This window comes from Gopherus evgoodei, chromosome 6 (genome assembly GCF_007399415.2).
Source record: "Gopherus evgoodei ecotype Sinaloan lineage chromosome 6, rGopEvg1_v1.p, whole genome shotgun sequence".
Taxonomy (NCBI): Eukaryota; Metazoa; Chordata; order Testudines; family Testudinidae; genus Gopherus; species Gopherus evgoodei.
Window position 1 is genome coordinate 25,965,023 of NC_044327.1, and position 21,582 is coordinate 25,986,604.

Genomic DNA, 21,582 nt, shown 5'->3' on the forward strand with positions numbered 1-21,582 from the left:
TACTGGACTGTTGTAAGTATGAAAATTATCACATGAGAAAATCATCACACAGTATTTTTTTCTGCCAAATTATTATGATAAAATGTCAATACTGTATGTGTGGCATAATATTAATGGGTTGCTTTATAAGAGTTAAACATTTGAACTCTACTGTATACAGATGTGCAGGTGAAACTTGTTACTTGATCCAGTTTTGCAATTTTATTAATAAGTAGCACTTACACAAGTTCTTCCACTGACCTCATTGGGACTACTCACGTAAGGGCATACTACCATCTCTGCCTGCTCCCCACTCCTATGCTGCATGAAAACAGATCACCTAGGCCAGAGAATCTGGTTCCAAAATATGGTTCAAGGAGTTGAAAGGCAAAATGCTGTGTGATTGCCTCAAGAGGGGAAGCAAGGTTCCAGCACATGTGTTATGGATTAGTGGTTGAGTGTGCATACTTGGGTACATATGTATGTGTATGCCAAATGCAAAAGCAGCAAAGGAAGGGCAGGCATGCCACATGAAAACAAGAAAGGGAAGAAGCTGCTGCTAATTTCTGGCTCTGGCAACTGCTGTAAAGAGGCAGGCAGAGATGAGTCTTCAGGGTTCTAGGGAAGAGACAGTGAGGAACTAAAATTTACAGAAGAGCAAGGAAGGAGACTGATTCCCAAATTGCTCCAGCTCCTTACTCTACTTCCTGGCAGCTCCTGCAGTGTTTATTTTCATTTTCTACTGTTGCTCATTCTCCACAGCCTTGTTCCCTACTGGAGAGAAGAAAGGCCCATTCCCCTGGTTCTTATAGAACCAGCAGCCTGAGCAGGCTGTCAAGAGGTTCCTCTTCAAGTTAGGACCTACAAGAGCTAGACAAATCACAGATTTTTGTTCATTGGAATTCCAAAAAAATCATTATCACATATTGAACCCAAAATGAATATTTTCAAAATATTCTGCATATCAATTTTTTTAAATTGTTTCTGGGGAAATGAAATGTTAATTCAGAGTCCCAAAATGAAATGCCTCATTTCAATGTTGAGAATTTTAATACTGTTTAATTTTTAAAATAAAAAAGAAATATCTAAACAAAAGGTTGTTTAAACTGAAAAAAAAATTGAACATTTTGTTTTGAAAACACTGAAACAAAATAAGTATTTTTCCAGATTTTGTTACCCTCCCACCCCCAAATCTATGGCAAAAATGCACAAAACATTTCAGTGTTGCAGAATCTGTATTTTTTGCCAAAAAGTTTCAGTTGACAAGTTTCACCTAGTTCTAGTTCTAGCCCCTCACGGCAGAGCTTTGGAATTCTGCAAAGCACCTTTGCTTCTCAGGACTCTATGTACTATCTATCTCCTGTTCAAGAATCCTACACACCAGCAGAGTCACCTCAGACTCTGCTGGTCATGGCCTTGGAAGTTACTCTGAATTCCTGGAACAAGGCCCATTAAAGCTCTCCTCAGATCCACCCTCACATGGTCCTGCTTCAATCAGCAAGCAAGACAGCGACTGGGAACACCCAAACTCAATCACAGCAGGTTCACAGTGCCTTTGTTTTGGGGGAGGGGGGATGAACCCATGATTTAAGCCCATTTAATAATATCAAATCATATCCTAGCTATTTGTTTGCCATTTACATCAATAAATTTAACACTTTTTTCATGTTGCATGGCTATATGGGTGCAATGTAACAGTGAGTAAAGGGTTCCCACAGCCTTGCGAGAATTGAATTTACATTTCTTTATGGGTTACTAATTGTTTCACAGAGGTACTGACATAAGCAAGAATTTCATAACAGGAATATTATGCAGCTACACAGCAACAACTTAACAGTAGGGTGGATGCTTGAAAACTCAGAGCTCAGGTAAACAAGAGTATTTTCATCTAATCGGTTCTCATAGCAGCAGATAATCTGAAATCTAGTGCGATCTGCAGGCAATGAAGAAACACGGGGCTTTATATAATACCATTTTTGTCTTTCCTGGTGTAAGCAGATATCTGTTTAAATAGCTCACCAAGTCTTTGCAAAGCTTTATCAAATTGTGATCAAAGCAGAACAGGCACATTGTGTCACTGAAGCTTTTCTGCTATTTTAAATTGTCTTATTTAAAAAATGGGGATATAATACCAGCCATACCCTCTATTTCTCTGAGACAGGCATCAAGGACAATGATCAATACAAAACAAAAAAAAATAAATCAGATACTAGGATTCAGTAGAAAAAGATTGAGAAAGCTACAAGTGGAAGTATCTGAAAGGGGGAAAAAGTCTTTTAAAATTATTAAAAGCTCAACTACTGAGATGTATGGCATGTGAATAACAGCTTACAGGACTCTCTTGATAGTGCCAAAGTCTTAGATATAGGGATATATGCAGCTAAAATATTAAGCCAATGTACTACTCACCCACAGGGCTCTAGCTTTGTAAAAGATGTCTTGTAGATGTACACAATTGTCCACGCCTTTGAAGTCAGCTCTGCCCCTATTTCATGTGAACCCTCTAGTGAATACCAAATCTTCTGTTGAAGACATAATTCATAATTTCTGTATTTTCTTGCAGTGACTACAAAAGCTCAATCTCACAGGCTTTGATAAAATGATTAAGGAAGGAGGGGGGAAGCCTCAAACATTGACTATTGTAATCGTGCATGGAACCATGGCTGCACCACTCATTACCAATGCCTCTTCAACACCAATAATGAAATAATAATCTTCTTTAAGGAAATGATAATGAAAAGAATAACAGATGGAGTTTTCAGGGAAATAACTGATTGGTGGGGTGGGAGGAGAAAAACAGGAAAGAACAGATCTACAGGAAATCAACTGTTAATAAATATCAGAGACTGCAGTCAAGTGACAAGATAAGCTGAAGCATATGTTCCTTCAGCTACAAAATGGGAATCATTTTCTATAGAAGAGATGCTGATAAGCTTCCCTCCTCCCCAACAGGCAATCATTTTACATTTTATATTATTTGAAAAGAGCTTGATTATTTTCCTTTGAATGATACAAGATGATTCACATTTACCTGTCAACAGAATTTTCAACTCCTGTGTTTTGCCTGCATGCTTAAAGGCATATGACCCAAACAGAGAATATGAGGGAGAAATCTTTAGTGAGATGTAAACGGATAATAATTTATGACCACAAATGTTGCTTTGCCTTTTCCCTGTTTCAAATTACACTAAATTAAAACCAGACTATTAAATGGGTGTGCATGTGTGTTGTGGCGTGGGGTTCCGGTAATGGATAAAGTTGGGGTATGCTGCTCTTGGCAAGGTCAGATAAAATAGCTTAAAAATCACACCCAGAGGGGAAGGCAGCATGTGAAAATCATATACTATTTCAAGTCTAGATTTAAAAGGAAAATAAATATGCCACAGATGTTCTGTGCTCATCTACACAAAGTTAGTACAGAAGGGCCTGTAGATAATCTGTGCTGGGGGAGAGTGAGTGTGGAAGGATAGCGAATAAAGCACTAATTGGGAATCCAGATTTCATTGCCAACAGATTAGCATTCTAACCTCCTTTTTCTTAAACTAGAAGCTTGGAACTGGAATCTGATTAGCAGTTTATAGGTTTGTGGAATGTTGATGTTCTGACAATATTTCCTAGAGGATCTTTAAAGAAGTATGATGCTCTGATATCACTGCCTCTCACCATGACCTGAAACAAACAGAGACAGACAGACTGCAAAACAAATGAAGAGGTTTGGATTTAGTTTATTTATATGAGGGAGAGAAGATTGATATGGATCAGACTGATAACTCAGGTGTATGAATGAGACATGGAAAAACATTTTCTCTTTTCAAATGGGGTATGATGGGATGTTTTCAGTGAAAAGAAAGCAGCAGGTACCAGATGAAGCAGTCTTACAAAGAGCCAAATCCTCAATCCCTGTGCAAAACCTGAATGGGCTTATAGGAGTTTTCCAGTGCAGGGCCGGCTCCAGGGTTTTTGCTGCCCCAAGCAGCCAAAAAAAAACAGCCGTGATCATGATCTGTGGCAATTCAGCGGGAGGTCCTTCACTCTGACTGGGAGTGAGGGACCCTCCGCTGCTGCTGCCACCATCCAGAATTTTCAGTGTCTGGATCACTCCCTTTCCCCGCAAAACCTTCCCCTCCCTGGGTAGCGTTGAGAGACTCCTTCACCAATTCCCTGGTAAATCCAGATCCAATCCCTTGGATCTTAAAACAAGGAGAAATTAACCATCCCCCCTCCTTTCTCCCACCAACTCCTGGTGGATCCGGATCCAACCCCCTTGGATCTAAAAACAAGGAAAAAATTAATAAGGTATTAAGAAAAAGGTTTTTAATTAAAGAAAAGAAAGGTAAAAGAAAACCCTCTGGGAGAGATTAACATACCAGCTACTCTCACAGACAACAGATTTAAAACACAGAAGATGTTCCCTTGGGCACAAATTAGTTACACAAAAAAATACCCAAATACCCAATTTGATTCTACCTCTAATTGCATAAGACAGGTTACAAAGAAATAAACATAAACCTATTTATTCCTTTCTAAACTTACTACTCTGATAGAGGCTGGTTCCTTGATCTTTTCAACTCCAAGCTGAAACTGAAACTCTAAACAAGGAAAACTTCCCCCCTTTCTTTGAAACATCTTGTTCCCACATTGGTTCCTCTGGTCAGGTGTGAGCTAGGCTAGGTGAACTTCTTAACCCTTTACAGGTAAAAGAGGCATTAACCCTTAACCATCTGTTTATGACAGGGCTTATAGGAGTTTTCCAGTGCAGGGCCAGTTCCAGGGTTTTTGCCCACCCAAGCACCAAAAAAAACCCAGCCGTGTATCGTGATCTGCAGCAATTCAGCAGGAGTCCTTTGCTCCGACCAGAGCGAGGGACGCTCTGCTGAATTGCCGCCGAATAGCTGGACGTGCTGCCCCTCTCCAAAGTGGCCACCCCAAGCACCTGCTTGCTAAGCTAGTGCCTGGAGCCGGCCCTGTTACAGAGGGAACTCCTCTCCCCTCAGCTGTGGAGAACTAGTAAAGGCTGCAGTTAAGCCATGACCCCTGTGATGTCTTGTCCACAAGAGGCAGTGAATCTGTACAGCTGCAGAATCAGTGGTGGCCTGCATAGTGTCACAACCATTTTCCAACTTCCATACTGATGTAATGTGAGAGAGCTGTTGCAGAGCATTGCAGAGTTCCCCTACACAAGCTCTTCACAACCAACCCCACGACACAGCAGCAGAGACAGGATTTCATGTTAAAAAATATTCAGCAATGGTACAATTTCTGTTGTATATACAAGCTGATGCCAATCTGCCCTGCTACGAGCCAGGAGGTGACTTTGCAAGATACTCAGAAAAGTCACAATGGGCATCAGCGATTAAATAAAAAGCAAATAACTCTTATTAATCTGTATCATGATGGGTCTTACATCACTAATCTTTTTCAAGTATATGATTCATTTTCCCTCAGTTTAGGAATGAAACAGGGAATCTAAATTATTCACATTAGAGCCAGAGAACCAGAGCAAGCTGAATAGGACAGTAGCAACTGTAGGAGGGAACTCTCAGCTGTTTCCAGACCATGGGGTGGGAAAATCCTGAGATAAAGTGAAGGTTGGGGAGGGAGAAGGGTGAATTGTGTGGAATTAAGCCAGTAAAAATGACCTGATGAACTTAGAAGTAACATATTGGTGGGTAGTTACATTGGCATCTACTTCTCTGCGTGGATTCCTGAACAGGAAGGGAATGTGAAATAAGAATTACCAACCATTCTGTGACAATCCTGTAACAATTTACTGGCACAGAGCACAATTTTCACAGCTGCTGCCAATTCTTTCACTGACACTGACTCCAGGGCACTATAAGGAAGGTATTCAGAAAAGCAAAAGCCCTTTGCTCAACTTAAAAGCTCTCTCTAAAAACTGACTGCATTTACTATTTATATGCTAGATAAACCTGGAGATTGATAATGCTTTGCCACTCTTGCAAAGTACTATGAGATCTTTTAGATAAAAAGGTGCTACATAAGTGTAATTAATACTAAGTATATTTAAATGTTAACATACCAGGGGGGACTTAAAGTTAAGAAGACAAACATATGCTTTGGAAGGGCATGCATTTATGGAATATCAGTTGTCAGAAAATTCCTGGACAGTTATCTTGTTATCACCAAAGGGCTTACCCCACTGAGCAGAGCGGGAGAGACACAGTACTCTTAGGATCAGCCGTTTGATTCTTTAAAGTTGGCTAAAAATACACAGAAGTTGGTAATATGACCATTCCCTAAGTCACTCCCATCATTATTAGTCTGTGAGTTTCACATCTTGAAACAAAATTCATAATTGTGCTAATGGATATCTATTTTCTTGACACAGAGACTTTGAAGTACTTTTATCTGTGATTTTCTGATTGAATTTGCAACTTGTGCCATTTTGACTTCATATCTCCCCTCTGCTCTGCATGCGCCAATTTCATCCTCATTGAGATGACCCACAATCACTAATACAATACTTTAAAAGAGGTTAATTGAGTAGGGCAGTCATTATTATAATTCTTCTGGAAGACACAAGCACTAAAGGCGATTTCAAGGGAATTTCATCTCACTAATATAGACTTGTATTAGTGCTCTATTCATAAAACATCCAGGCTCCTTATGCTCTGGTCATAAAGGTTTTAACCCTGCCTTTCCCCAAATCTAATGGCCATGCATAAGAAACAACCAATTCTGACATAATGAAGGGAGCTTAGTCAGCTGATTCACATCCTCTATTCAATGACACTAGTTCTATTATAGATCATCCTGAAAAGAGCGCAAAGATGAAACGGACAAAACAACAATCAACACCTTTATCAAATGAAGCAAGAAGCTCCATCCTGCATGACAGGAGGCCCAAGGAACCCTAGAAAAGCCAGATGACAATCACAAGGAGACATATTTTATGTAAATTTGTTTCTATTCTTCCACCATTACACAAATTTTAAGTGTACACATTTTCAAATATGGGAGCCTAAAGTTGGGCTCCATAGTTAGATACCAAATTCTCAGAGGGGCTCAACACCTGCCGCTCTTACAGACTTCATTTTTAGACAGCCACATTTGAAATTCTTGCCCTATGAACTACTCAGAACTAATGAAGAGCTGAACATCAGGTGAGGAGTGAGGTAGAGGGAAGGTACAGACAAGATGCTCAGAGCAGATATACCTTTTCCATTCTCTTGGAAAACACTGTCCAGATTGGGTAACAAAAATCAGATTCTTTCTGAGCTTAGGTTTATTTAGAAAGAAAACAACAATAATATAATATGCTCCAGCTCAAAATTTTCTCCTTTACCTTGACTACCTCATTGAGGGGTATTCGGTGTCAACCCTATCCAGCCAGAGCCTACTACACTTTCTTTGTATCCAGGGTGGAGTTAACAAGCCCCACCAGTTACACTGAGTCAGGAGGAATCCATCATAGACTCATAAACATTAAGGTCAGCAGGGACCATTATGATCAATCTAGTCTGACCTCCTGCACAATGCAGGCCACAGAATCTCACCCATCCACTCTGTAACAAACCCCTAACCTATGTCTTAGTTACAGAAGTCTTCAATCATGGTTTAAAGACCTCAAGGTGCAGAGAATCCTCCAGCAAGTGACTCCTGCCCACACTGCAGAGGAAGGCAAAAAACCTCCAAGGCCTCTGCCAATCTGCCCTGGAGGAAATTCCTTCCCGATCCCAAATATGGCATCAGTTAAACCCTGAGCATGGGACAAGACTCACCAGCCAGCACCCAGGAAAGAATTCTCTGTAGTAACTCAGATCCCACCCCATCTAACATCCCATCACAGACCATTGGGCCTATTTATTTTGCTAATAATCAAAGATGAATTAATTGCCAAAATTAGGCCATCAGGAGTTACCTGCAGGATTCCAACGCTGCTGACAGAGTGGGTTAGCAAAAGAACCTTGCTACCTATTAGCTGTCTATGCCTCTCAGCCTACCTAAGGCTAGATTCACCTGCCCCTTCCACATGAACAGGCGTGGAAAGAAGGGTACAAAAACATTTTTTTTTCTCTTGCCTCCTACATCTCACTCACAAGGGCCAAGGACAAACACAATTCCTGCACTCTGGTTAGCCTAGGGACTGCTCTCTTTGTCTATTCCGGTGGTGCAAATTTCTCCAAAAAGGGCAAGAGGTGGTAAGACTATGGTTTTCTCTCACACACCTGCCTGCCAAAGAGAAGGAAGCAAGCTGAACCATTCTAAGTGACAGTGCTGTAGGATGCCAGTGAGTGAACTCAGAGTTTTGAATTAGCTCTACCCATCTTGTTCAGCTGCAAAAGGATGCCTCTACCTCTAACTGCTTCTATAGCACCAGAAAATAAATGTTGCAGATTCAAAGCAATATGGCATATGAACTCATTAAGTACGCACCTTGAAAAACTGGAAGTGAACCTAATTATAGGTCTAAAAACCATAGCCTTAACTCCTGACTAATAAAACCTTGCAAGTGTTTCAGGCCAACAAGCCTAGTTTAACGTCCTATATTCCAACCATTAAGGTGAACTAGGCAGTTGCCTAGGGTGCCAAGATTTGGGGGCACCAAAAAGCGGTACCCTCAATTTCTTTTTTTTTACAGCAGTTCCTCCGCGAGCGTGCGGTCATTCCTCCACTTCTCCATGCTCAACTGAGGGAACTGCAGTCACAGTTTTATGTCCACCAGGCAGTAGAGGAATTAGAGCAGGGGCGGCATGCTCGGGGAGGATGCGGAGCAGAGGTGAGCTGAGGTGGGGAGGCACCGCACGGCTCCCCGGGCCGGAGAGCTGCCACAGGGGTGCCTCAGGGCAGGGCAGCTCCTCAGAGTCGGGGGGTGCAGGGAGCTGCTGAAGGGCTGGGGGGGTGCAAGGTGGAAGTTTTGCCTAGGGCGTGAAACTTCCTTGCACCGGCCCTGCCTATATTGTGTTGCTGGAGAACCTGCTTCATTTTCCAGTGCTCTTGTACCTCAAGACACTAGAGGCTGGGACAAATGTGGATGCAGTAAGAGTACCTTAGGATTACTCAACTCTTTAAGACAGCCAAGGAATTTATTGACTGGTTTTAAATGAGGAAAGTTAATCAGGGGAGGGGCCTTTGAGACCAGAATGGTTAAAGGAGGGGACAATATAACAGGACTGAAGGCTTTGTTTTTACAAGAGACTACATATGAAATAATGGGGTAATTGAAAGTGGTAAATATTTGTGTGTACGCTTTTTAATTAAGAATAAATTGACAACAGGTGAAGAAATAGTGTATGAGGAAATTAAATGTTTCAGGGCTTTATTCCTTTCTTTAGCCTGATGCTTAGACTCAGTGATCCAGTGGACTTGTCCTAATTCTATTCATCTCCTGATCAATAGGAAGTGACAGAGTGCATACTTTCCCCAAATAAACTGTATTGCAGTGCACAGATGTGTATACAATCTGATTAAACATGCACAATGCCAGCCTTCAGTCCTTTAAGGTACAACATGGTTGAGTAGTTTTTCCAAACCTGAAGGCATTTTCTAGGCTGTGAGGTCCCAGCTGCTGAGTGACAAAACTAATGACACAAACCCCCCCCAAATATAAATGATCAGCAGTGAACAACTACTGTATGTGTTTTTATTTACCTGACTCAAAGCTTGTAGCATTCCTATTGGAACGTTCAGGATTTCTATTAATCTTGTTTGTCCCTTACACCACTTAGGGAACAGTATTAACATAGAGGGATTGTGTTTTTGTTCTGTGTTTGCATTTAGTATAATGGGGTCCTGGGACTAGCTTTTCAGAGGTATTTAGGTGCCTAAACACTGAGGGCTTGTCTACATCAGAAAGTTGCAGCGCTGGTGAGGGAGTTACAGCGCTGCAACTTTGAAGGTGTACACATCTGCAGGGCATCACCAGCGCTGCAACTCCCTGTTTGCAGCGCTGGCCGTACTCCCGTTTTGTCTCGGGTGTAGAGGATCCAGCGCTGGTGATCCAGCGCTGGTAATCCAATGTAGACACTTACCAGCGCTTTTCTTGACCTCCGTGGAAGGAGGAAGCCTCTGGTAATCAAGCTGGTCTCCTTTCCCGGTTTGCTCTCTCGTTCCCCGAACCGCCAAGCAAGCGGTTCTCCTTCCCTGCGGTTTGCAGGGTGGCTCCGGGAATGCGAGAGCAAACCGCGGCGAAGCTGGTCTCCTTTCCCGGTTTGCTCTCTCGTTCCCGGAACCCCGAGCAAGCAGGTCTCCTTCCCTGCGGTTTGCAGGGTGGCTCCGGGAACGCGAGAGCAAACCGCAGCGAAGCTGGTCTCCTTTCCCGGTTTGCTCTCTCGTTCCCCGAACCGCCGAGCAAGCGGTTCTCCTTCCCTGCGGTTTGCAGGGTGGCTCCGGGAACGCGAGAGCAAACCGCGGTGAAGCTGGTCTCCTTTCCCGGTTTGCTCTCTCGTTCCCGGAACCCCGAGCAAGCAGGTCTCCTTCCCTGCGGTTTGCAGGGTGGCTCCGGGAACGCGAGAGCAAACCGCGGCGAAGCTGGTCTCCTTTCCGGTTTGCTCTCTCGTTCCCGGAACCCCGAGCAGCAGGTCTCCTTCCCTGCGGTTTGCAGGGTGGCTCTGGGAACGCGAGAGCAAACCGCGGCGAAGCTGGTCTCCTTTCCCGGTTTGCTCTCGCGTTCCCGGAACCCCCCTTGAAGCCGCCCAACAGCGCTGCAGTGTGGCCACATCTAACACCACTTGCAGCGCAGGTTGCTGTAAGTGTGGCCACTCTGCAGCGCTGGCCCTATACAGCTGTACTAATACAGCTGTAACAACCAGCGCTGCAAAATTTTAGATGTAGTCATGGCCTGAGATAGGCACTGAGTAGGAATTGCAGAAGTTCCTTAGCAGTCTAGTGGCCTAACCTGTTCAGACACTTCTGTGAATCTCACAAAACATCGATCTGCATATTTAGATGCCTAAATATCTCAATAAATCTGCCTTCTGGTCCATAACTGGGGCTCCTAGATGCTACTGAAATACAAATAATAAACTTCCAAACTGGCAGAACAGTTATGACCATGCTATCTGTTTGTAGTGAGTGCTACTATCAAGGGTGCTGGAACAATTCGTACTGTGAGGGTGCTGAGAGCCACTGAACCAAACTGCGTATGACAGAAACAACTTCAAGCCAGGAGGTGCGGCAGCAACTCCAGCACTCCTAGTTCCAGCATGTATGGTGTGAAAGTAGAATGAATTATATTGTAAAAATAGAAAGGATTAAAGAAATGCTGTCTGTACCTTTAAGCAAAATTGTTGGAATGCTGCAATCCAGGTGTCAGGAATACAGACATTAACATAGAACAATTGCACCATTTAAGGGCAATTGGTGAAGTATTAGCCTTAGATCGATAAGAGTTAGTAAGGAAGTAGGATACGCATGCTGTGCCCCAGGTGAATTTTACTGTTTTGCTTTCTTTGTCCCTTTGTCTAATTTCCGCTCTTTTATCTGTATAAATAAGACTGTTTGGGTCTTGCATGGCCACTCACATTATCTGGGTGTTATTGGCGGAGCACTGCTCTAATAAAACAGAGTGGTCTGACAAATTGTGAGTCCTGATTCTAACTTTGACAATTTGGAGGTTCCACTGAGATGGCAACCGTCTTCACTGGGGCTGTGTGATTCCTGACCATTTTTGTAGGATGACCGTGGCAGCCGGCACCTGGGCATTTGGCCCGAGCGGTCCTCCTTCTGAACGGAAGGGTGCACGACCACAGTGACGTCTACGCAATTGAACCTGTTGGTTCCCACTCTGTTCTGGTAGGGATCCCGGGATCTGACATCAGGAATCTGGTCAGGTAATTATTTCTGTGTTTTGTCCGGACTGAGGACTGTCCTGTCTCTGTGTCTGTCTGTCCTCTCTGTGGAGTGTTTGTGTCTGGGTGCCGTCTCCGTCCGGGGATCGGCCGACCAAGGGGTTCCTGTCCCCGTGGTCTGGGTGAGTGGAATCTGCACAATCGCAGCCACACTGCCCTTGGTGTGAAAGCAAGGGCGATTGAGGCAGTAGCCTTTGGGCTCCTTTTGTGTGTTGCACTGGGCATCGCTCTGACGAACCCGAATTTCCTTCTTGTGTGATTAGTGTGTGAAGTCCTCCTGTATGGGTAACCAGACGTCTAAGTCGGGGCAGTTCCCTAAACGAATGCCGGCTCATTTTATGTATTTAGGATGGGTCTGGACTCCTGTAAAAAGGGTCCAGACTCCCGTAAATTTTGGGAAAATGGTCTAGGCTAGCTCAGGGGGATCCCAAAACTCAGTGGCCACTGTTAAAATCTTGGAACAAAGACCGAGTGGACACCTTAAAGGACAAACTCGGCCAACCTAAAACTAAATTGGCTAAAGGAGAGGTTAATTGTTTCATGCAGTGGTGGCAGGAGGCAAATCATAGGTGGACAAAATCAAAACTCACCTCTCTCAAATATTCAAATAATAAGTTAAAAGCTTTATTAAAAGCCTCCTCTCCCATCACCAGACTGAGCGCTCCCCTTTACCCCGTTCTCAAAAAACCCCCACCCCGGATCGATCCAAACCCCTTCATACTCCCATCTCATTGTTAAAAGGACAACAAACCCCTTGTTCTGTTCCCCTTTGTTGTCTGCCTCAGAAACTGATTCGTCAGTGTTCCACTACCAATTCAGCAAGGGGGGGGGACTCCTCAACTAGCCCCCACCCTTCCTGGTCCCTTTCCTTGAACATTTCTTTCAAAATTGTGAAGTGACCACAATAGCACTCACAAACGGTTCATTAAAAAAAAAAAAGCAAGATCGGACCCAGACAAGCAGGCAAGCAACAGATTAAAAAAACCTGAAAAACAGGTTGAAAGTCCTAAGGGAATAGTGTCAGGAGTAAGAAAAGCAGTAAGTGCAGGCATGAACCCCTGGAACTATACTTAAAATGGTGAAATCTGAGGTGATAAAGGGATCATTTTGGGAAATCAACAAGTGATTTAAGGAAAGAGAGTGAAAAGTTAACTCTACAGAGGCTGGAGAGAATTAAGCAGTTAAACTTTGTGGAAAATGTTAAAAAGGACCATGTTAAAGAGAGAGAATTCTTGGTTTCTTTGCAGCCATTCTGAAGGGAAAATGGGCCCTTTTCCAGAAGAATGCCTGTAAATAATCCAAAGATATATATATACAACTATGTAAAAACAAAGCTATGTAAAGGAATGTTAAGGAAAAGAAAATGCGTATGTATCTATTTGTCTGTGAAAATATGTAAAGTTCTAAGAATCTAAACCAACACATCTGGTTTGTAAAACTCCTGTTTTCTAGGTGTGAGATAAATTGGTTTTGTTTTTGTTTTTAATGCCACTAAAAATTCATTTGACTCTTTAATTTGAAGCGGCAACACTGACAGACCTTTTTGCAAGACATAGGTAATTAGTGTTTGGCTTTGGGATTTAGCATTTAACCCTTAAGGGGTAACTTGATTCTTTACAAAATTTAAAATGTTTTTAAATAAAGACCAAGTCATGGCTGCAATAAGGCAGTCAAAATCAGGAGAATAGGGAGAGATTCTGAAGTCTTTTTGTTTGTTTGGTTTTTTTTTTTTGTAACAATAGCAGATAAGAGCTGTAATGAAAGAATAAGAAATTAACAGTGACCCTCTGAAGAAACAGCAGAGGTGAGGTGCACAAAACAAAAAGAAGCAATGTTAAAAACACTGAGCCTTAAAATAGCTCTGTGTAATCAGACTGTCACTTTGATAAGGGTACATAAAAACTCTGTAAGAACAAAAGAAACAGTTACACCTTATGAATAATTGATATGGCTACTGTTTTTAAAAAGTTATAGTATAGAAAGAATGTGCATTTTCCCTAGGACATGTGCAGTGTATATTGTAGAAAGGGGTCAAAGAAATGCAAATGAAACGTGCTGCTGAATTAAAATCCTATTAGGGCTCCAAAAAGAGCAGCAACAGGCTGTGTTTTCTTTTTCAGATCCCTGTGTGTTAAGACAGAGTCCCTGAGCTCTGCTGATGGCTTTAAATCCAGAAGCCAAGCCTATGTTGATGCAAATTACCTAACTGATAAAGAAAGGTGAGAACTGCCAGCACAAAAGAAGCTGCAAATAAAGAACATATCTGATCAGCAAACAAATTGCCTACATAAAAGGCATGGTATAACAAGATACCTTTAATAGATTTGATGCTAATGTTATTGTTCATATTAAACATTGAAATAAATTTAATGTAAGTACCCCTGTAACAACTTATAGTGTATATGATTTTTGGAAAAATCCTTTAAAGTAATATGGTAATGATGCTTCTCAGCTATTACCTGTGAATAAACTTAAAGCCTAACACAGCAGGAAAAACATTACAAACTTGGTCTGCTATATAAGAGGAAAAACTTGAGGTACACCACCTCATGAATGTGATAACTAAACAGTGGAATAATTTCCGCATAACCCTTAAAAAGTAGAAGCCATTAAAACCTGGCCTGCCTAAAAAACAAATAACAACAACAAAAAAACCACACAGGAAAATATGGAGGTAATTCCTCTGTTTTGCCTGCAATAAGCAACAGTCTTTGTAAAAGAACGGAATCTTTAACCAATAATCAATGCCACACCAAAAGGGGTAGAAAAATGTTATTTTTGTCTTTCAGATAATCCAAAGTACTGTATAATGGGCTATGTGTATGTGTTAATTCTTGGGGAAAAGTGTTTAAAAAGTGTTAGCAACCCACCAGAAGACAAATGTAAATGTAATCTAAGTACTGTGTTTACCAATAATCACATTTACTATTTGCCACAACAACAACAAGAACAAAAGAGTCTCAACTTACTGTAAGCACTGATTTAGCCGAGTTCTCTATCAATCTTGGCATTGAATGTCAAACAGTTACCAACCATCTGTTAAAAGGTAAAAAGGTAACAGTTCCTAAAAAAAAAAAAAAGGTGGAAAACTGGACCATTCATATTATACACACAAATGGGGACATGTTAAGAATTGCCACTGCAGAAAAACATAACAGCTTACCATTGGTATAACATATTTTCTGGATGGTCTCCCACAACTACTGGCATACTAATGTTACTACCCCTAATTGTTTTTGGTTTTAAATTGTATGTGTTTAATTGAAATTTTAAAATGTGCTGGTGGATAAAACAAATGTATCCAAAGCTAAAGCCACAGGCCCAAATCACCTCCCAGTATTTCCTATTACGTGGACTAAATAAGAAGTGACACTGGCGATTAATAATCTTAGTGTCAAAAGGGGGATATGTAGGAGCAGGATTTTATAATGTCCCATAAGAATTAAAGTATAATTTGATTTCATCCTGCTAGCCACTATTTTTAAATAGCAGACAGAAATGACCCCCTGGGACTATAAGATTCTGTTTTCCCATATGCATTACAAATTGGGCCCTCTCTAACTCTTTGTTTTAAGATTTAGGTGGTAAGAAACTGGATTCTCTATTGTGTCTATGTTAAGTAAATTAGAGAAACATTGAAGGCCTGGGTCTCAATGTAAATTGTCTTGGTTATTAATTGTAAAATTTAGCAAGGTTTAATTTGCAATGCCTTTTTTTGCTCGATATAAAATACTACTGTTTGTATTCTCAATCTATTTGTATGAATGAGGAATGCATGCATCAGGAAAAGATAAGGTGTGAAGGCCATTGTTATAGCCAGAGTCAAGGAAGAAGTAGTAAAGAGACTTAAAGAACATCAAGGAATCATCAGGCACTGCTTACTACCCCGATGGCGGTTAAACTGTCTGGCATCTCAGAGCGGATACATGCTTCGCAGTGTAAGAATGCACCACCCCCAGTGAACCAATCATCACCTCAGGACCACGTAGAGTCAATTTTGACTCCAGAAGAAGATGCAGAGGAACAGCCTGCAATACATTACAATCTACGCTCTCGTAAGGGTTGCCGGAAGCAGATGACTACATAAAGCAAGGCCCAAGAAGAAGCAGTAGTGAGCCTAGCGCCTGCTGCCTGGTGGACATAAAACTGTGACTGCAGTTCCCTCAGTTGAGGTTGTCACAACCAGAAGGGCCCTGCCTCCAACATACGACCTCTGGTGGTGCCTGTTCCTCGGCTGTTGGTGTCTTAAGGTCTGGGGAGCCCACAATGACAATTCTTTTATACAGCAGCAAGTGTGGATAGCTCAGACCCTTAATATTTCTAAATGCTAGGTCTGCAGCCACATCCCAGCCCACTCTCAAATTAGTGTTCCTGTCCTGGCTACCCATTCAATTCCCCAGATCTCACTGGTGGACCTTGTCCGTCTAACACAATATGGAACAGTAATGACCCCTGGGAAGAGGCTATTGGCAGTTCCTTTATCCCACTTGGGGGAGTAATACATCAGGCAAAAAAGGCTCCTCAGGTTACAAGCAGTAGTTGAAATAATGGCAAATGAAACCGGAGAAAGTTTAAAAACCCTGGCCAAAGAAACAGGGGCAATCCAACAGGTGGCCCTCCAAAACCATCAGACATTAGACATAGTGCTGGCGGCCAAAGGAGGGACCTGTGCTCTCATTGGAAAAGAATGTTGTGTGTTTATACCTGACAATACCAATGAGGTAATAGATCGTGCTAGCCACTTAGAACAAATCGCATATCTTCCCCATGAAGAGCCGAGTTTTTTATGGAAGTGGCTAAGTAACCTGTTCAATTTCTCTGGCATAGGAAACTGGTTGTTTCAGGGAGCCCTAACTATCCTGTTTGGAATCTTAGTGATTTTTGTATGCTTTCAGTTAATCTCCTGTTGTATCCAGAATTGTGTCACCCAGGTGACTGCCCAAAACAGAGTGCTAATATGATGATTTTGAATATCGCTGATGAACAAAGAGATAAGGAATGGTTAATTTGTGGAACCCAGTAATTGTTGGTCATGGCGTGTGCTTGACCAAAAGGAGGGATTATGAAAGTAGAATGAATTATATTGTAAAAATAGAAAGGATTAAAGAAATGCTGTCTTTACCTTTAAGCAAAATTGTTGGAATGCTGCAATCCAGGTGTCAGGAATACAGACATTAACATAGAACAATTGCACCGTTTAAGGGCAATTGGTGAAGTATTAGCCTTAGATCAATAAGAGTTAGTAAGGAAGTAGGATATGCATGCTGTGCCCCAGGTGAATATTACTGTTTTGCTTCTTTGTCCCTTTGTCTAATTCCCGCTCTTTTATCTGTACAAATAAGACTGTTTGGGTCTTGCATGGCCACTCACATTATCTGAGTGTTATTGGCAGAGCGCTGCGCTAATAAAACAGAGTGGTCTGACAAATTGTGAGTCGTGATTCTAACTTTGACAATGGCTACTATGCATTTACTTCAGCATTCCTACAAATATTACCTTAAAACTTGTACATCCCAGAATAAGTCTCAATTCCAGATACTGGTTGACACGGGTATTGTTACTGTTTCCTAAAATATCTTCTCTCTGAGACAGTATTTCTTGAATGACAGCAATCAAAGCCCAGGGCATCTGCACATACATTCCCCTTGCACTCCCTACTGATATGCAGATTGTCTGAAAACACCTCACATGTACTGTACAACTGGAGAGTAGATATTTGTATATCTGTTCATCTTTCATTTTCAGGGCTTGTATCACTACAAGAGATAAATTGTTATGGTGTACAGAATGGAGTAAGTTCAGTCCTCAATTTATCTCATTCACACATTGTACCTTAACAGATTATACAGGGATTAAAAGGTTCCATAGTTCAATAGCATCCTATTTTTCAGTAAGGAATATTCTATGTCATAAATCCTATACCATATGCAAATTCATGCAAGGCATTTGGAAGAGTAGAGCTCTCTGGAGTGGCAACAGCTCATTAGAGGAGGGGAGGGAAAATACGTAATGAATGGAGGATGATATTATCATTGAAATAGCTTATCCTGCTAAGACCACTGCCAGCATTAAAGGATCATTCTCATACGAAAATGTGCCATGCTGTCACAGTCTGCCATGCATTTAGCAGTAGCAGAAAGATTTTTGGGGGGGAGGAGAGGGAGAAATGATTGCAGAAACAAGCAATAGTGGAGACCAAATGTGGTCAAGAAAGACAGGAAATAGAAATGATTTTATAAAGAAACTGGTGGCTGTATATAAGATTGGTTTTACCCTTAAATACCTCAGAATAAACTCTGCAATAAAAAACATTTGTTAACTAAGGTTTGCTTGATAACGCCAAGATAAAAAAAAATCAATATCAACAGCTAACATCTTCTGTTGGACAACTTCTGTTGAGGAGAGAGAGACTATAGAAATGGAAGTAGGTCCAATAAAAGATATTACCTCACCCACCTAATCTCTCTAATATTCTGGAACCAACACAGCTACAACACCACTGTATACAATAGCAACAGTGCTTTTTATGATTTTCTGTTTACCTCTTTCTTAGTGGAAATGAGCTACAGATGATGAATATATATGAAATCATTCATCGTCTGTAGCTCGTTTCCATTCAGAAGAAGGTAAACAGATTTGAGAATATGTATTTTGGTGACAGAGAAAGAGGTGAGCTTGGCGTACTGAATCATCATTTATGCATCTCCATGGTGGGATGGCTTCTGAGACCTTATCAATTCAATAGCTTCTGGCATCCTATCCATTTGGCTCCCAAGAACTCAATTTGACCCTAAATTCATCACTGGGGTTTCTTCATTGGCATACCATCAAACTACACTTGAGTTGATTAGGCTCAAGTGTAGGGGTGTTTACAGGGCACACCACACATCCCAAGTTTCACAACATACCTCTTCCTTTATAAACATTACATTGCACTGCAAGTTTTGGGATTGGCTTGGTTACTTTGTGGAATCAATCTCTGTCCACACACTTTCCATGTACAACTCAGGCTACGTCTACACTATGGACCTTACAACAGCACAGCTGTCCTGCTGCAGCTGTGGCAATGTAAGGTCTTGTGTGTAGTTGCTGTATGGTGATGGGAGAGAGCTTGCCCACCGGCATAATTAAGCCACGCCCAATGAGCAGCAGTAGCTATGTCTCCCTCTGACATAGCACGGTCCACACCGGTGCTTTTGTTGGAGAAACTTCTGTCAGTCAGGAGTGGTTTTTTTTTCAAATCCCTGACTGACAAAAGTTTTGCTGACAAAAGTACTAGTGTCAATAAATCATACTTTTTACCTCATCTTTACATTCTTAACTTATCTTATCCATTGTTATCCTGTCCATTGTAAATTGTTTCCTGAGTGTTCTCACTTATCTTAGCTAGTGCAGACATTCTGTTTCCAGCCTGCTGGTCCATTTCCCTCCCTAATCCTGTCTCCCAAAAAATGAGCCCTTATCCATGCCTAATTACTCATGTCAAGCCAGGCCCACACCAAGGCCACGTCCACACTACAGAGTGAAATCGAAATTAATAAAATCGACTTTATAAAACACATTTTATAAAATCAATTTTACGCATCCACACTAGGGCACATTACTTCGGTGGTGTGCGTCCATGGTCCCAGGCTACCATCGATTTCCGGAGCGGTGCACTCTGGGTAGCTCAGTAAAAGAATGGGACCAATAACTTCGATTTCCGTCCACACTAACCCTAAATCGATATAGTAAAATCGATTTTAGGGTTACTCCTTTCGTTTAGCTGGAGTACAGAAATCGATTTTAAGACCCCTTAAAATCAATTTTAAGTGCCTTGTAGTGTGGACGGGTACAGCGTTAAATCGATTTAACGCTGTTTAAATCAATTTAACGCGGTAGTGTGGACCTGGCCCAAGAAGATAGGAAGTTGCTATTCAAAGAGACAGTGAGTCACCTACACAGAGAAAAGTGCCTAAAATGCATACTCCCCTCAGTATATACACTGCACCAAGAACCTGTTTTAGCAAAACACTTAAATTTGTACTCAACTTTAAGCAGTTGCCTGAGTCCATCTGAAGTCAATATATGCAGTTTGCAGAACACAGTAAATGGGCCAAACATATGCAATTTACCCCCTATACAATAGCAGCATGGTTATCTGGTGCTGTGGAGAATACAGAGAATAAGAAAAAAATAGGTCACTGACCTTGGTGTTTTGCTATGCTATGCTCAAGGTGTCTCAGCCTATGTTTTGTTTTGAGGTTACAAAACAATCCTTATGAAATTAATAGTGCTGAAAGCAATATGGTTCTAGATAATGTTAGTGGGATTCTATAGAAATTAGTCTAAAAAGTAATAGAATTTAATATGCTGTTATATCCATTCTAGAAGTTATTTTGAACAAGCCTATGTAATCCTACAGCAAAGATATAATTTTCTACTAAGCTCTATAGGACGGCAACTTTAGAAAAGTCTAATTTTCTGTTAAATTTTCTAGGACTTTTCCATCAAGATGCCCAATATCCAGTCTAACAGCTGTCCTAATGCAACAAAGAACAGGATAATACAGTTAACTTTCTGCATGTCCTTTGCCCCTTTGCTTTCTAAAAAAAGGAAATAAAACATATTAACACATACAAGGCCCCCACAAGCTAGCAACACATTTTCAGTTTTGACTAATAAAAGGAAACTACTTCAGACTAAGACTAGACTTTGTATTGATTTTGATATTTCCATTTTATTCCAAGAATCCAATGGTGTTTATAGCTAACATATGCAGGTTAGTTCCTCTGCAGAAAAGAACAAAGTGTTCCAAGTATAATTCCCAAAGCAAAGAGACACACACAATAGGGCAGTTGTAAGTTTTGTCTGTATTAAATATGTATTAGTGTAAAAATAAAATCATAATAGGAGTTACCAAAAAGTATCTTGCAATAGCTCCCCAGGAAACAATTGTTACCAGAGAGTAACTCATTGTAAAACTAACAGTGCTCATTGTGTCACCATTCTATATTCCTCCTAGCTTGGAAGATGGTATTTACAAAAAGATGTAAGTATATAGGACTTCAGAGATCTCTCAATATGGAATGAGACATGAAAGGACAAGGCAGACAAAGTTCGGTCCTGAAGAGTTAGTAACCATCACTGAGAGTCAGTGAAGCAGCTACACATCCATGTTAGGGATAGCCAAACCTGTCACAAGTACTGACAAGAACCATTGCTCGAAACTCAAATCAAACTCTCTGACCTAAGTTTGGTTTACTTCGTGTTATATATCAGTTCTGCACTTGGGCAGGCCCAGGAATAGAACTACTGAAATATGGCAAGAAAGGGTGTTCCTGGAGCATTTCTGGACATGCTGAAATTAGGAAAATGCGGAAATCTCTTTTTTAAAAATATCTGGTTCCTTGAGACTTCAAGCCTGATATCAAGTCTAACAGTGTTCAAAATATACGTGGATATGCTCCAAGGGCTAAGTAACACAGAACTGAATCTCTCAACCTTTTGAGGTTCACCCATCACTGATCATACTGAATCTAATTAATACTGTAATGCAACATGAGAGAGACACTTAAAAGGGAAAGCAATTTTTGTGAAAGCATATTGGTCCATATGGTAAACAATGTGGTGTAATCTGACCTAAACTTCTTGGAGAAAACGGTTGTAGTGCAAATCTTAAAAGTATCAATGATATTTAAGAACAGGTGATGTACATAGTTATTGAAATATACAAATTAATTCAGAGTACTTTTGTAGATCTCTAAGGGTGGTAATTTAGTCTAATGAGAATTTAATAACTCATATTAAACAC

At 41.2% G+C, this 21,582-nt stretch overlaps 1 protein-coding gene across 41 annotated transcripts in view; it reads right to left on the reverse strand.

The window, feature by feature from the left end:
* PTPRD (protein tyrosine phosphatase receptor type D) overlaps window positions 1–21,582 on the reverse strand; it is a 1,707,428-nt gene that overhangs the window by 730,551 nt on the left and 955,295 nt on the right. Inside the window, exon 1 of one of the 41 annotated variants that reach the window (XM_030566286.1) lies at window positions 2,389–2,421. The exons of the other annotated variants lie outside the window; for them this stretch is intronic. The gene's annotated coding sequence lies outside the window, so the exon portion shown is untranslated. Of the gene's footprint in view, window positions 1–2,388; window positions 2,422–21,582 lie in introns of those variants that run through there. 41 annotated transcript variants of the gene reach the window in all.